Here is a 16,726-nt window from a genome sequence, read left to right as displayed (position 1 = left end):
GGTGACTTCCCCACCCAGGATGCTACTGAAGACTGTATCTGGGTCCATAGTCCACAGCCTGTGTTTGCCACCAAAAGCCAGAAGGATGCCAGAATTCTGGGCCTCAACCTGTGGCCATGTTCGGGTCCAAGAGATGTGCTGCTGCTGGGGCCAATCTGACCTGAGTTGCATACATTGCCACCCAAGGCCATGTTGATATCCAGGCCTGCACTGTGTGGCCAGGGGCCCGTGTCTGGGTCCACACCGCTACTGCAGCCAGGGTCTGGATTGAGGTCCATGGTTCCTGTTACCCTGGAGGGTCATGAGACTGTCTGGGATCTGGGCGGCCACCTGAAGCCATGTTGGAGTCTAGGGACCACACTGCTAATGGGTCCATGCCTGAGAGTCATGTGCTGCCACCTGGGGCTATGGTAACATCTGGGCCCAAGCCACTGCTAGTGGCCATGTCTGGGTTCATTGTCCTGCCACAGCTGCAGTCTGTGTTGGTTCCAATGCCCGTATTACCACAGGGGCCCATGTAAACCATGTGTTGAAGTATAAGGACCATGCTGAACTGGCCCAGTCCATCATTAGCCCAGGAAGAACTGTGGCCTCTCACAGGAGAGCTAAGTGACCCCTATGACCTCTGCATGGGAGAGCTGTCCCCACCCCTAATAGAAGAACTGCCCCCCAACCCCCACCCACACACATTCTTGTGAAAGCTGCCTTTGTCCCCCACCTAGGGGGATGGTCCCAGCAGCCAAGTCAGACCAACTCAGCTACCACCCACACATGCATCCAGAGCTTCGAGTTGGCACACCCCAACCTCTACTCCATCTGTGACCTGCAGGAGCATTTAAAAGGACTGGTCCTTCAGAACCATAGCCACAGAGATCTCTGTAACTCAGGGCAATGGCAGGATATCCAAGAGGATTTTCAGTGAGGGTCTAGTACTGATGGTGTACCAAAAGCCAGAGGCCTCGTACCAGACCAACATCACATTACAAAATGAACATTTGCAAGTAAAGCTGTGTGGACAAAGGGTATCCTGCTTGACACACGGCAGCTCCCAGTGCCACCAAGACAAATGCAGAGGCGATGGCGAGGCAGGAAAGGCCGAGGAGTAAAGTGGGTTTTGTTTTTTGTTTTCGTTTGTATGTTTGTTTTTGTTTTTTAATTAATATTCTTATTTGTTATTTTATTTTCATCTTAATTGCATTATTTATTTTTTTAGTTTTCCTTTTGGGGGGACACTGCAAGGGTAAAGGGCAGATACAGAGGGAATGAGAGGCGAATGGAATTGGGGTACATGATGTGAAATTCCCAAGGAATCAATAAAAATGTAAAAAAAAAAACAAGAAAGAAAGAGAGAAAGAAAGAAAGAACAGAAGGGGCACCCACCTCGACATCAATATGTATATACCCTATGCACCAAGGCCCAGAAATCATGCAAAACTATCTCTATTACAGAGAGGCCAATTCTAAATCAATCTTTTGAAATTGCAGTTTAAGTTTGTCTGGCAAAAAAAGAAAATTTAGAAAATTTCTTAGCACTTAAGAAGACGATTTTAAGAATAGAATCACCATTTAAATGTAAGATAGTCCTCATCTCTCCAGTCTACCCCATAACAAGATACTTTTACAGCCTCAGTTACCATAACTGACAACTGAGGGCACTAAACCCAAACCTGTGCATCTGGAGGGAAGCTTGAAATTCCTCTGTTAAGCAGTCATGATTTTAGTGGGGCTTGCCAGAGGAGAGTCTCATATAACCAGTTTTCCTGCCGTCTTGAATTCTAAGGAAATGATTTCAATTCCTCTGTCTTAGATGAACATCCTTTCAAAGGAAAAAAAAGGGGGGGAACTAGGCAAAAGCAACAGTTCTTATGTATTAAATATGTAATCTAAAGTCATTTCCACACACCCCAGTCCATCAGGCACACACCTTTCAGCCCAGTACTGTGGAGGCAAAACCTCACCACCAACCCCTCCATCTATCCATCTGCCTGAGTCTATACCATGAGAAAAATCACGTCAGATTCTCAGCTGAAATACATAGGGAAGACCAAAACTGGGGACAATTTAAAACAGCCTTAAAACCTGTAGCTGTAAGTCTAAGCATGATAATTGTACAAACCAAGTATTCCTACATTTGCTTTAGTAAACACTTTTAAAATGTGAAAACCCCAAATTTAAACTTTTCACTTCTTTCTCTTTTTGTAAAATATTGTATTGGAAGCAACTTGGATTTAAATTTTAGACTAAATCAAATTTGCTGAAATACTCTAAAATTAATCTAAACTGAATTTTAGCCACTTTCCATTCTTATAAAGGTTACAGAATTTGATGGGCAAAAGCTTTCTCACTAGCTGTAAAATCAAACTAAAACTCACTTGTTAATGAAACTACAGGACAACCAACAATTGATAAGCTGATGAACATATGTGATTCAGGCCCTATAAACAGCTGGTGGTCAATAAATATTTTACTAAATTAATGTCTGGGGGATTGCTTTCATTGTGCAATCTTGCCACAGGTTAGATAATATGTATTAAAATTAATAGTTTTCATGCGTTTGTAAAGCATGTTTGTAGTTGATGGACCTTATCTGTTTTCTCTAGAGTTGGGGATGGTTCACTCATTTCTTCTCACTGTGTTTGTTCAAGGTCCCTTAGTTTCTAGTGGGCAAGGGCTTCTTCAACCACAAAAATCAATTGTCCTAAAGGTTGTGTTGAGAGTTGGCATCATAACTGGTGTGTGAATTTCCCTAATGAGTCCATCTGTATTCATCAAGGGTTTTGTGTCCCAGAACACATAGACTCAAATTTACCTTTGAATGAAGTCCAAATGAAGATGGGCTTAATCCACTGTCTGTAATCTTAATGGTTAAGAAGTTAGTACATTCTCTGAACAGGGTCAATGTCTGTGCATAGTATTATCAACTGTCTAGTGTAAAGGAAATCATTAAGTACATGACTGAAGTGTGGAGGTTCATCTCTGACACTTGACTCCATCCATTACAGTTGGGCTCTGATTAGAGTAAATGATAGCCTGTAATTTTATTTATGGTTTTAATAACAATGAGAAGAATTATGATAACTCTAGTAGTTAAATTCATGTCAAATGTTCTCCATTCAATATTTTATAATGAACATTATTATGTGGAGAATACAAATATTTCTAACATTTTGTTGTTTTTTTTTTTTTTTGAGACAGGATTTCTCTGTGTACCCATGGCTGTCCTGGAACTCACTCTACAGATCAGGCTGGCCGCAACCTGACAGAGATCTGACTAGCTCTGCCTCTCAAGTGCCGATTTAAGGTATGTGCCACCACCACCTAGCTGAATAAAAGTATTTCTTTTCAAGCCTATTCACCATCTTTATTCAATACCACATATAATTTGAATGTATTACTGAAGAGACTAGGGCACCAGGCTGGTAGCCAACTCTGCCCATTCTCTGAATTTCACAAATAATTCAAAAGAGTTAAGAGCATTGTAGAGTGACATCACTAGAATGCACAGTGAAGAGTGCACAGTGTACATTCAAGTGTCAAAAGAGGAGCAAGTTCACACTAAGGCTAAAGCCCTGATTAAGCTGTGTGTGGTGGAGCACACATTGAATACCATAGCTCAGGAACCAGAGGCAGGCAGATCTCTGAGAGTCTGAGGCCAGCATGGTCTGCATAGTGAGGTCCAGGCCAGCAAACTGGGACTCTTGTCTCAGAAAATCCCAACCACATGGTTACAATTTCATGAGTTTGTTGAGAATGAACTACCGACCTTTATCACCTTCACATAACCACCTCATCTTATCACATGCCTTCCGATGAGTGTAACAAATGGGTAAGGAATTAATTTCCTGGGTGTTAATCAGACCTGGCATCATCTGTGGCTCTGTGGACCTATGTTTCCAGTAAGACCACCTAGCCCCATATCTACTCCTCTTAGGAGCTTGAACCCCCTAGCAGTTATAAAATTTCCTACCCTCTTCTCTCTCTGGCATCTAGGATCAAAAAAATATCTAAATATTTCCTAAACTTTATGGAATAAAGTTCTATGGGTAGGTTAGTAATGAATGCCTAAAAGGCTCAGGAAGGGATTGGCTTCAAAATGCAGTTAATGAAAGGTTCATGAGCACAGCAAGATCAGACACTTGCTGTTGGCCATCAGGTTTCTGACCCATTCCCTAGTCTCAACTCTTCTCTCAGTCTTACTTCACTCTCCAGTCAAACAGGTCTCCAAACAGAGTCGAACCCTCTCCTTTTTCTGGGTCTTTGCAATGCATATCGGAATGTTCTCCTGGATGGTCATGGGACATATGCCTAATTCTCAATGACTTATTAAAATAGTAACTTCTGTCCTGGCAAGAACGCTCAGTGGGGGAAGGCACTTGGTGAAAGCCTAGGGTTTCCTCAACCTATATCACAAAGCTTTTTGACTTTTCTACCACAAACCTTAACTAAAGGCCTAAAAGACACATGGTCAAAATTTCACAGTAAACACTCTAATTCTTGGCATAGTTTTATGCTAATTTTCCCAGCACTCTGTTAGAGTATGTGATAGAAGCGGCTTAGTGGACGAGAAGTTGGTTGTGACTTACATCTTAAGGGGTATAGTCCATCATACAGATAGTGCTCACGACTTGTGGCATCATCACATGGTACTGACCAGGAAGAAGACACAGAATCAGAAGCAGAGGAAATGTAGGATCTCAAAGCCTGGACCTAGTGACCTTTGTCTATCAGCTTGTCATTTTGTCTCACAGGTTCCACAACCTCCCAAATTAGCTTCATCAGAGAGGAACCATGTGTTCATTCACACAAGCCCCTGGGGGACAGTTAACATTCAAACTGTCACATCCCCATGGTTTGTAGTTGGAATGGGATCTCTATGCAAAAGAGTTTTTGTTGACAATGTTATTTAGGTGCAGGTTGTGAAACACCAATCTGTGTTTCATTTCTGATTGGTCTGGAAAATAAAGAACCAATGTAAGCCACATAAGATCTCCATGTATGTATGATATACTTAGCAGAAGCTCTCAATACCAACATATTTTGCTATCATGAACTATACCTATAAATCTGACTAGTTTATTAACCTAGGAACCTTTTTAGCGATTCATTAAAACTGGGGGTAGTGTAGGAGTCAACTGACAGAAAGTGGGAGAACATTCCAAACCCAGAAAATACCTAATGCAAAACAGCAGAAAGGAATGCAATTAAGATTTAGATAAAGAGCTTTCAAAAGACTCTGTCCAAGGACACACATCCGTGTGGAAGATGGATGACCCAGAAGGTATATCTGCTGAGCCTCACCTAAAGTTTTCCTCTCAAACAGCCAAGAATAATGAACAGGCATCCAGACAGCCAAGCAGACTTGATCTCTTTTCCTTCAGTGTACATGTTACAGGTCTATCCTCAGTGGCTGACAAGAGGAATACATGAAACATGTTCAAATACAATAATCACTTGTAAACTTCATTTAAACTTTTTGTAGGTTGTATAAAACAGTTGCATTCTTTCGTTCAACCTCCATCCATTATACCATTGACATCACAAATTACATCTTTATATATCATATACCAATTATGGTTGACATTTTACCCATTTCCTTTTGTATCTTATGAAATGATGAAGAGGGGAACTACCAACCCAAATTATGGGAATCTGTTTTGAGATTTATTTATATATTTAATTTTACCAAAGAATTTTATGTTTTCTCATAAGTTGATGTTATTCTCTAGTGAAAATGTACACATTGCACTCATTGTAACCCATTAGAATAGAAGCGGAGTGTTAGACGGCCCATTCCCCTTTCCTGGAAAGTATCTCCAATCTTCTGGTGTCACTACAGTCATGTCATCATTAAGACTGACTTTTCTCCCATAACTTAATGGCTAGGAAGACATTTGAATTCAAATGGCTTCTTCTGGCCTTTCCTTTGGCTAGCATAATTTTTGGATATGTTGTTGACCACTTTTCAGAAAAATTAGAGTGGTCACTAAGGAATCCCAATTTTATTTAATGTATCTGCCTAATATTCATTGATTAATATCTGAATTTACTAAGGATTAATTGTTCATTGAGGGATTTTCTTGGTATGATTACACCAGTGAGACACTATTACAGAAAAACATGAGGTACATGTCATTATTAGTGGTTTTCCCACATATGCCCTTTGGGTGTATTTAAGCATACCTTACCTGGGGGAAGCAGTAAAAGACATGACTTCCTGAGGACAGCAGTACAGTTGTTATTAAGTGTGTACACCTGGGCTGAGCCAAGTCCCTTTTGTCAGAGTTCCCAACACAGAGTGAGGACAAACTGAAATTCATGAAGTTTATGTGGTTAATTGAGGTCTCTGTTTAATATTTAACAGGGATTATTCCAGTGTGATAATGCTGCAAGTCAACAGCCAATAACTGTCACCGTCAGTAATTTCACTCAAATTGCAACATACTCTACATGGCAGACAGCTTCAGTTACCTTCCTCCCACTGCTCTCCTTCCTAAAGTCCACATGCTTGCTATTTTTGAACTTAGCTCATAGTATGCTAGAACTTGGGAACTAAGAACAGGTAGTTCCTTGAGCAGGACAGGGGAAGGAGAATAGTAATGTCTTCCCAAGGTGAAGTGAGTGAGTGACAGGTGTGGAGTGCTTCTCAGGTGTCAGAACTCCACTGGTGACTTCCTTTGGACAGTGCGGTTAGGTCACCCTACCTTTTGTCCTTAGTCTGACTTCCTGTCTTAAATCTCTCTTGGTGTTGCTTCTCTCCAAGCCCAGAGTGGTATCTTCACACTGGAGTATGGACACATCCATGATAACACACTTCTGCCCCAATCATTGTGCATGATTATATAAGGCCACCTTTATGCACCTATATATGCGCCTATATAATGTACTTTGATCATAGCCCACATAGTGTGCTACCCTTCCCTTTCCCCTCCATTTTCCCATTTCTACCCTCAGTCCTCCCAGACAGCTTCACTCTGCTTTCATATCATATGTACATAAATACTTTTTCGTGTCCACCAACGCTAGGACCCACAAATAACAGAAATATCCAATATTTGTCTTTCTGAGGATGACTTAATATGCTTAATTTGCTTATTTCTGGTTGTATCCATTTTCTTACAAATAATATAACTTTATTCCCCTTTTTATGACTGAAAAGATTCTATGCTATATTTTCTTTAAAAACTATGTTGGTCTTATAACTTAGCAATCATAAATAGTGAGTACTTCAAGAAACATTGATATGCAGGTGTTGCTGATATTGAGACTTTGGTGTATGAAAAATAATTTTATTTATCCCATTGTTTTAGAAGATATGATTCCAAATAGTTTATCACTGACTATGGGCAGGATCCCTGAATCTGTGAAATCATGGCAGGGTGTGTTGTGGTGGGAGCATCATTAAGAGGTAGAGATCCACAGTTCATTGGCTTCCACTAGTTTGGCCAGTCATCTCTGAATGTCCTCCCATCATGATCTCTACGTCCCTTGCCTATAGAATTCCTCCTTTCTCTCATCAATTGGATTCCTGGAGCTCAGCCTGGTGCCTTGCCATAGATCTCTGCATCTGCCTCCATCAGTCACTGGACAAAGGCTCTAGGATGACAGATAGGTTATTCCCTAGACCAGTCACCAGAGTAGAGCAGTCCAGGTACCCTCTGGACCACTGCCAGCAGACCAAGGTGGGGTCATCCTTGTGGATTCCTGAGAGCCTCCCCAGCACCCTGCCTCTTCCTATTCCCATGATGTCCTCATCTATCATGGTATCTTCCTCCCTGCCCTCCCACTCTGTTCCTGTTCCAGCCTGACCCTCTCATTTCCCTGTTCTCTTCCCCCACTCCTCACCCTCTGCCACACTCCCACACCCAGTCCACTCACCCATGGGACTGGACTAGGCCCTCTGGATAGGATATGGAAGATGGTTGTTTGGCTCAAACTGTTTTGGGTGCACCCAGGCAGGGGCATCAGGATCCATCCCTGGTACATGGGCAGGCTTCTGGGAATCCATTGCCTGTGGTGTGATGCCTTGCACAGCCTTGGTGCAGTGGGAAGGGGCTGGGACCTGCCTAGGCTCAGTGTATATGCTGTGGGAGCCCGTTCTTGGGTTCTCTGTGGCTTTACCCACCAGGTCCGCATAGAGGATGATTAGGACCATGGGCCTGAGGATGATTAGGACCATGGGCCTGAGTGCAGGTGTCTGAGATGATCGGCACTTGGCTGTGCTGGGGGATGGTCTGTATGTCAAATTGCTCTGATTGGTCAATAAATAAAACCTGATTGGCCAGTGGCTAGGCAGGAAGTATAGGCGGGACTAACAGAGAGGAGAAATAAAAGAACAGGAAGGCAGTAGACACGGCCTGGAGCCGCCACCAGGACAAGGAAGATGTAAAGTACCGGTAAGCCACAAGCCACGTGGCAAGGTATAGATTTATAGAAATGGATTAATTTAAGATATAAGAACAGTTAGCAAGAAGCCTGCCACGGCCATACAGTTTGTAAGCAATATAAGTCTCTGTGTTTACTTGGTTGGGTCTGAGTGGCTGTGGGACTGGTGGGTGACAGAGATTTGTCCTGACTGTGGGCAAGGCAGGAAAACTCTAGCTACATGCCGGGCTATGCTGACTCCCCATGGGAGACCTTGAATTGGGAGATGTGGGGGTGCGGGGTGGCTTGGAAGAGAGGGCTGGGGGGGTGGAGGAGGGAGGAGGTGGGATCTGTGGGTGGTATGTAGTGTGAGTAGATAATTTCTTGATAAAGAAAAATGAAAAAAAAAGAGGTATAGGTCATATGGCAGGGCAGGAATCTAGAGCACAGGATGGGAGCCAATATCTACTTCCCATTATGCTTCTTCCCTGAAGTTTCTACCACCTCTGAACACCACCATACTGGAGTTCAGTTCTGACTCATGAACTGGAGTTCAAACTATATCCAAACTGTAGTACTGTGATTTTTAGTTAGGAGTGATGGTAAATGTGTTAATGAAATGTGTTGTTTTCTGTTTTGATACAGGTTCTTCCAAAGCTAGCAATTTCTATTGATGTCACATCAAATGTCAATCATGAGTGACCACATCTCACACTCTCAGAATCCAGTGGCTTCTGTGTAAGATGGTGCAGGAGGAGATTTGCCTGGAGGAGGAAAGAATCTCGGGGTGATCAAGACTAGATCAGATGCAGGACAGGAGAAGGTCGGCAGGTCAAAAGACAATCTCCTTTATCGTAAGAGATGGCTTGGTTGCAGTTGAAATGGATGGAGGTAAGAGACAAGAACACAGATCTTGGCTGCTGGAGGCACTGCCACGCAGGGCATCTATGCAGATGGCCATGGAGACAGAGTGCATGCTGTGGCATCTGATGGCCAGTGTTTGTGTCGTTCTCCAGCATGGACCAGCAGTGTGACACAGTGGTGGAGAGACAGTTCCTTCAGTCTTCCCGGTCTCAGTTTTCCTCTCTAGAAAGTGAGGTTGCTGACCAACCACACCTACCTCATAGTGCATGTGGAAGGGTCAGCGGGTTAAGCACATTGTCATTTAAATTGGCCTTCTGCAGTGATGGCAGGCCGGGGAACGTTTTCCTCTGCTGACTTACTCCCTGGTATGAATTAGGGGGAAGGGGTACCACAAGCGACAGCAGGATCAACTGTGGACCCCATGTTTCTAGTATGCATGCTCAAAAAAAAAAGCTAGCTTACTTCAGGCCATAAAAGCAAACTCTGCCCTCAACAAACTCTCAATCTTTTAATCCATGCAAACTTGAACTCTTATCTCTTGCAGACACAGTAAATACATCATGCAAGGTAATGTTACTGTAAAACTTTTGCCCTCTGATACCCTACTTGTATTCTTCATCTGCAGTGAAAATTTGTGGGGAGAATGGCAAGTCTTGGGACTGGACTAGTGTCCCATTCTCACTAGATAAAGGCAGCCATGAACCCAGTTTGCCGTTTTAGGTCCTAAGTCCAATCTAGGTCCAGTATTGATTTGGTCTGTTGTGAGGTCATTGTGGAGGGAAAGATGCTGTCATCAGCATCTGTTTTGGAGATTAGATTTTTGAGGGTAAAGTTCAAATCTGTATAGATTCTATGCTATAGAAGTACCTGACAAACACCATGCTAGGTGAAACATGCCAGGTGTAAAAATCACATGTAGTCTATGATCTTCATGATTTGAAGGACCCAGAGTGAGTCATCCAACAATGACAGACACACAATGGGGAGTCAGTAATGGGATAGAGAACAGGAAGGAATCCACACAGTTTCAGATTAGCAGGAGTGTGTGCATAAAAGTGAGTGTACTGAATAAATTGCACACTTAAAACTAGTTATTTTCTGCCAGACCTGGTGGCACACACCTACCCTAGCACTCAGGAGGTAGAGGCAGATGGATCTCTGTGAATTCAAGGACAGCCTAGTCATACATAATGAGTTCTAGGACAGCCAGAGTTATATAGGGAGACCCTGTCTCAAAAAACTAAAAGTTACCTTTCTGTTGCACTAATTTCATTATAATACTTTACATTTTGGGTAATAATAGCATGTTACTCATAACAGAAGCTCATACCACATGTACTGCAGTTTGGTCACACTCACCAATCATGAACCTCTCTTCTCTGTTCCACTCCACACAGCAGCTTCCCAGACACACATTTCTATGTCTGTCTTTTCTGACCCACTGAGATTCATTCAGCTTCCTTACAGGAAATTGGATGAGGGCTCGTGAAATACCTGCTGAGGACCAGGAGACATATATATCATCACTCTGGTGCCTACAATAGACAGAGATGCTTCCAGGGGCCATGCCAATCTGATGCCTCTTGCCAGCTGGTCCAGGATTAAGTCTTAATGCCAGAAGCATGTAATCCATATCCTGTTATATATTCTATTATCTTTCTTATATGCAGAAATTTTAAAAACCACACACCACTATTGTAATTTGGTAAGTGCAATTTCTCTGATTTAAATGCATACCCTCAAGTTTATGTATTAGAAACTTAGTCTAAATGTAACCCAACAAAGAGACTGAACTCTCAGGATGGATAAGGCTGTGGAGGGTATGTTTTCATGAGTAGATTAAGGCTGTTTTTACAGACATGAGCCAGTTGCTACAGGGTTGGGGTCTTGAGGAAATGATGGATTTCACCTCTTCCTTCTCTTTCATGCTCCATTGTCCTCCACACCTTTGTTATTTGGGGTTTCCTGCACATTTTTCTATCAGTCTGTGAGATAGTCAAGGAATTATTTAGGTATTATTCACTGCTATATCTGTAGGCCCTTGCTGAATATTTTGTATCTGGTAGACATCCTGACAGGTTATTTGAATGGGACCTATGGACTTAGTCTGACCATGTTAAACTTCCTAACTTGCTAATGCAAGACGAATTGCCTCTGTCAAAGCCACTCTCACTAGAAGCTCAGGATGATCAACCAGGATTCTGTTGACATTTGGTCCTTACAGGAAAGACCACAAATGGATGGATGGCGTGGAAGCTGAGGGATCACTAGGCAGTATTTAGCAGCCTTTCAAATGACCCTGTCGTAGACTGCAAACTAGACAGATCATTGGCCAAGACATATACCCATCCATCCGAAAAACTATCTATCTAAGGCCAATGGGTACAAAAGAATCAAGCAACAGCATTCATGTCCAGATGGAGGCCAGGCATATCAGCCACCAATGGTAAGGCAGTTGTCACTAAAGACAATTGCACAGCACCCCAGAATAGTAGTAGAATTTAGAGAGGAAATAGATCCATTTTGTACAGAGGAAAAAAGTAATCCATAGTAGGGTGTCCTAGTCAGGGTTATTATTGCTGAGATGAAACACCATGACCAAAGCAACTTGGAAAGGAAAGGGTTTATTCAGCTTACACTTCCATACCACTGTTCATCATCAAAGGAAGTCAGAACAGGAACTCAAACAGGACAGGAACCTGGAAGCAGGAGCTAATGCAGAAGCCGTGGAGGGGTACCACTTACTGGCTTGTTCCCCATGGCTTGCACAGCCTGCTTTCTTATAGAAGCCAGGACCATGTGACCAGGGGTGGTCCTATCCACAATGGGCTGGACCCTCCTCCATCAAGCACTAATTAAGAAAATGACTAATAAGCTTGCTTGCAGCATGGTTTTTTTTTTTTTTTTTTTTTTTTTTGGTTTTTCGAGACAGGGTTTCTCTGTGTAGCTTTGCGCCTTTCCTGGAGCTCACTTGGTAGCCCAGGCTGGCCTCGAACTCACAGAGATCCACCTGGCTCTGCCTCCCGAGTGCTGGGATTAAAGGCATGCGCCACCAACGCCCGGCCAGCATGGTTTTATGGAGGCATTTTCTCAATTGAGGCTCCATCCTCTACATTGATTCTAGCTTATGTCAAGTCAACATAAATAACTAGGCAGCACACAGGGTGATTCTCCTTGTTGGGTGTGATTGGTGAGAAATGACTCCACCAGGTTCATATTTTTTTTCTGAGCTGTGTTTTGATGGATAATTTCAAGTCCTAATGGGTATAGAGGAACCTTATAGGAAATGGAATTTGGGGCTATGCAAATGACTCTGAAAAGTTGCTGTGAAAGGGACCCAAGTTAAAGTTTCTAGTACCCATGTATTATTCACTGGGCTGCTGGCAAATGTCTATAACGGCAGAAAGGGAGGACGTATATGGTAGAAAAGGTGGTCCCCAGGGCCTTGCTTCCCAGGCAGTCTAGCTGAAATGGCAAGCTCTAGGTTCAGTAATAGATCCTGTCTTGAAAAATAAGGTGGAAAGTGACAGAGGATGACACCCATTGTACACACACACACACACACACACACACACACACACACACACACACACACACGAAAAGGAAGCCTTGCACTGGTGAAGATCAGTAGGTACAGTTTCTCTGTATGTTTTCAACGTGTTTTGGAATGAGAACATGCATGAAAGAGACCTGCAAATTAGAAGAAATTTAGTGCCAATGGATTTAATTGAGTTTCTGGAAGAACAAATATTCACCTAGAATATGTATTCAAAGGAGGTCAGAGTAGGATTGTGCATGAACTTTTGAACTTTGAAAAGGCCATCTCAGTTCTCCGAGTTCAGGCAGTGCAAGGGAGGACTTTCTACTGGCTGAATCCCTGACACCACCTCCTTTCTCAGCACATAAACACTGCAGACTGGTCTCATTGGATCTCAGCTGGGCACAGCAGGGGAGCCCTGCAAGACTCTCAGCTGGGAGGGAAACTTGGAGCCAGAACTGCTGAAGGAAAGCTGAGATGGAGCTGATCCCCAGCCTTTCCATGGAAACCTGGGTGCTGCTGGCTACCAACCTGGTGCTCATCTACATGTGAGTAGCTGTCCAAGATTCTCCCTATCTGTAACTGGAGTTGGAGTGATACACAGGCCCCCTTCCCTTTCCTGTTAGAACATCCGAAGAGAAGATGGAGGAGAAGTTGAAATCGAGGCTTTGGTAGTGCAGTTCCTACTGACATTATTGCCAATGACATTATACACTTCTGACTCCCTCCAGCTCTTACATTATGGCTCAGAGGGTTTTGACAAGACTTGCTCCTGGGAAGATGGAGTTGGCTCTCAGTCTGTACTCAGACTAACCAACATCAATCCAGAGAATTTATAAACAATTCACCACTACAGACCTTCTGAGTTTGGGGAGTCCCAAGATCATGGAGGTGCTTAAACTTCTCACTGTCCTTGCCTCCTTGCTTTCCTTAGCATGCACCGATGACGTGTTTAAGGCTTCTCCCCTGGGCATACACATGTCTATTGCTCTCTCTCTCATCCCCTAACATGCTTTCTACAAATTCCCATCATGCATCCTAGACATTGTAGGAGGGTCGGCATCTACTCTTCCCTCTTTTCTGTAACCCTCACCTGACACACCCTTCCTGTGGATAACTCAAGTTGTTTTATGTCTTTCGGTATCCAGAACCCAGAACCATTTCCTATTCAGTGCTGTGTTTTTAGAGCAGACGACAGCTAGCACTGATCCTGAGGGAGGGTCTCCATTGCTGGTTGGATCATGATAAAATGTTCTTGGCTTTTTCTTTTACTTTATAGATATGGGACCTATTCTAATGGGATTTTTAAGAAGCTCGGCATTCCTGGACCCAAACCTCTGCCTTTTTTGGGAACCATTTTGGGCTACGGAAATGTGAGTACTGTTTGAGCTTTCTTTTCTTCTTATGGATGTGACTTCTTGTGTATCCGTTTATGGATCAGTTCCATAGATGCAAACGCCAGTCCTGGGGAGAAAGTTCTGGGGTGTCAGACCACTGGAAACTGTGTGTGTCCATCCAGGAGAGTGCTCGGGCTTCCCTTTAGGATTTGCTGACATATTTGCAGCTGTGGTTAGAAAGCTGTGACCGCAGACATATCAGAGCCTGGTGTTCAGCACTTCATGCTCAGACTGTGAACAGGAGTGAGAGAAGTCTGGGGTTTCCCTAAGTGGAGCCTCCAGGAAGGCACAGGTGTCCTTAACTCACAGGAAAGCATGCCTGGTCACAGTAGCACCACAGCAGCCTGTATGCACTAGACCAGACTTCACACTGGGCTCAGGAGCAGCACTTTTTCTCTTCCTGCTGGCCAGCTCTGCAGCATCCCTGCATCAGGACACTTGTGTGTTGACTACAGGGAATTCCCCTTTACCAGAAACCTCTCAGGGACTCCTGTGTCCCCTGCAGCTACTTCAATGACTCCATACTGTCTTAATACCCAGGGCATCTTTGAGGGTTTGAGAAAGTAATGGTGTTCTGCATTGGTTCTTTTCTCCAAGACAGCACCCTCAGGGCCAGTCTGAGTAGGATGTGGCTGCAAATGAAACAAGTTAGTGCTTGTCTCTCACCCTCAGATACCATAGGACAAAAGAATTTTTGCTTTTCTAAGTGAAGGCAGATTCCTTTATAGAATCATCCCAGGAAGGATGATTTTATCAAATCTCTAGAGACACTGAAAGTGCACCATAAATGCAACAAGGACCATGAATGTTGGCTGATTCTTTATGGCTTTGGTTGATCGGCCAAGGCTGGCATCTGGCTAGATTATAATGAGCTCAGATGCTGCAGGCCATCAGCAGAGCCTGCGAGCCGGCTGCTCTCTGCTAGGATTTCCTTCCCCACATACTCCAGTTGCCTGTCAGAGTCCAAGTTTTACAGTTAGAAGTTTATTGCAGGCCTGAGATCTAAACGAGACCTCTCTTGCCCCACAACTGCCTGAGAAAGCCTTAAGGCCATCCCCCTTGAAAGGGGAACACTTTTCATATTCACCCCAGCACATTTCCCTTCCTGAATCTTCTTTTGCATTAAGTCACAGATATGATGTCATGACAGAACATTTCCTCTTTTCAACTTTGGCATTGGAAACTCAGAGCTAGTGTTTCCTTCGCTCTGTCCTGCTGTAGAAAGGGGCCTCTCACTGATTCCTGGATCCCATCATGATTTCCCCATTACCTCCACTCACCCTCAATCTTCTCTCGTTTTTCTTTTTATTGCTTCTTAATTTTTTGATGATCCTTTTTATGTTTTCTCAATTTGCATTAGTTCTCTGAGAATTTCAGGCAATGCGTTTTGATTGTATTCACTGCCCACCCCAAGCTCCCCCCACATCCCCAGTCCTTCCCTACCTACCCACTTTGTGTATTTTTCTGTAACCCATGGAGTCTGATTGGTGCTGTCTGCACACTCTCAGTTGTGTATATAACCACACACTGGATCGTGGTTGATCTGTCTTGAGCCACACCCTTAAGGAAAACCAACTCTTCCTCTCCCAGCCCTGGCCAATTGCCAAAAGCTGCTCAGATTGGGGGGGCGGGGCACTTCATGTCCTCCTCTCCTCTCCGTGCTAGGGTTTGTCTGGTTTGTTCTTGCTCAGGTCCTGTGTACACTTTCACAGTCACTGTGAGTTCATATGTGCAAATGCCCTGTTGTGTCCTTGAAAACAGTTTTTGTTGTAGTGTTTTCTGTCTCTGGCTCATGCAATCTTTCTACCCCTGTGCCAAGGGAAGGAGATCATTATACAGAGGCGATGTCCCATTTAGTGCAGTTTCTGAAGCGTCCTATTCTCTGCACCTTGGCCAGTTATCGCTCTTTTGTTTCCCCTCGTTTAGATGTTGAGATGACATCCACCCTGGCCTCAACTTTTCCATCTTCTTGCTTCTTCCTGAGTGCTAGGATTATAGTTGTGTGCCACCAAGTCTGGCTTTACTCTGTCACTTTTGTACTAATAAAACAACGGGATAATACTGAACCAGGATATAGAAGGTTTGTGCATATTCCCCTAGTTTGGATTCTTGAGGAACATTTCAGAGTGTTCTAGGATTTCAAAGACAACACACACACACACACACACACACACACACACACACACACACACACCTCAGACAAGAAACTGCTTGGTATTCATAAGTAAGGACAGTTCTTTCAATGGATACAACACTGAGAAAATTCAAGACCAGCCTTAAACTCTCCATTCCAGACAATTCTTCTAGTCTCCCCTGCCCCTTCAGGTGTCTCTAATAAGAACTTGCCTCTAATCCCTGGTGAGGGATAGGAAGCCTGATTTCACAGAATTTGAGTCATTTGCACCCCAGTTAGAGAAGGGATCCACTGTATGCAGGCCAATAATGGATTGGACTTTGTTTCTTTTTCCAGGGTTTGTGGAAATTTGATATAGACTGCTATAAAAAGTATGGGAAAATATGGGGGTGAGTATTCTGGAAACTTCTACTGGGTAGACTTGTTGAATGA

The 16,726-nt window shown here is 43.5% G+C and overlaps 1 pseudogene across 1 annotated transcript in view; it reads left to right on the top strand.

Moving 5' to 3' along the window:
- LOC121826294 (cytochrome P450 3A25-like) overlaps nucleotides 1-16,726 on the top strand; it is a 127,111-nt pseudogene that overhangs the window by 89,724 nt on the left and 20,661 nt on the right. Inside the window, exons 4-9 of the transcript XR_013047731.1 lie at nucleotides 3,192-3,301; nucleotides 9,007-9,252; nucleotides 10,693-10,930; nucleotides 13,125-13,311; nucleotides 14,043-14,136; nucleotides 16,631-16,683. The product of XR_013047731.1 is annotated as a cytochrome P450 3A25-like (transcript). The remainder of the gene's footprint in view (nucleotides 1-3,191; nucleotides 3,302-9,006; nucleotides 9,253-10,692; nucleotides 10,931-13,124; nucleotides 13,312-14,042; nucleotides 14,137-16,630; nucleotides 16,684-16,726) is intronic.

This window comes from Peromyscus maniculatus, chromosome 23 (genome assembly GCF_049852395.1).
Source record: "Peromyscus maniculatus bairdii isolate BWxNUB_F1_BW_parent chromosome 23, HU_Pman_BW_mat_3.1, whole genome shotgun sequence".
Taxonomy (NCBI): domain Eukaryota; kingdom Metazoa; phylum Chordata; class Mammalia; order Rodentia; family Cricetidae; genus Peromyscus; species Peromyscus maniculatus.
Note: the sequence above shows the minus strand (reverse complement) of the source record. Positions and strands in the feature narration are given on the sequence as shown.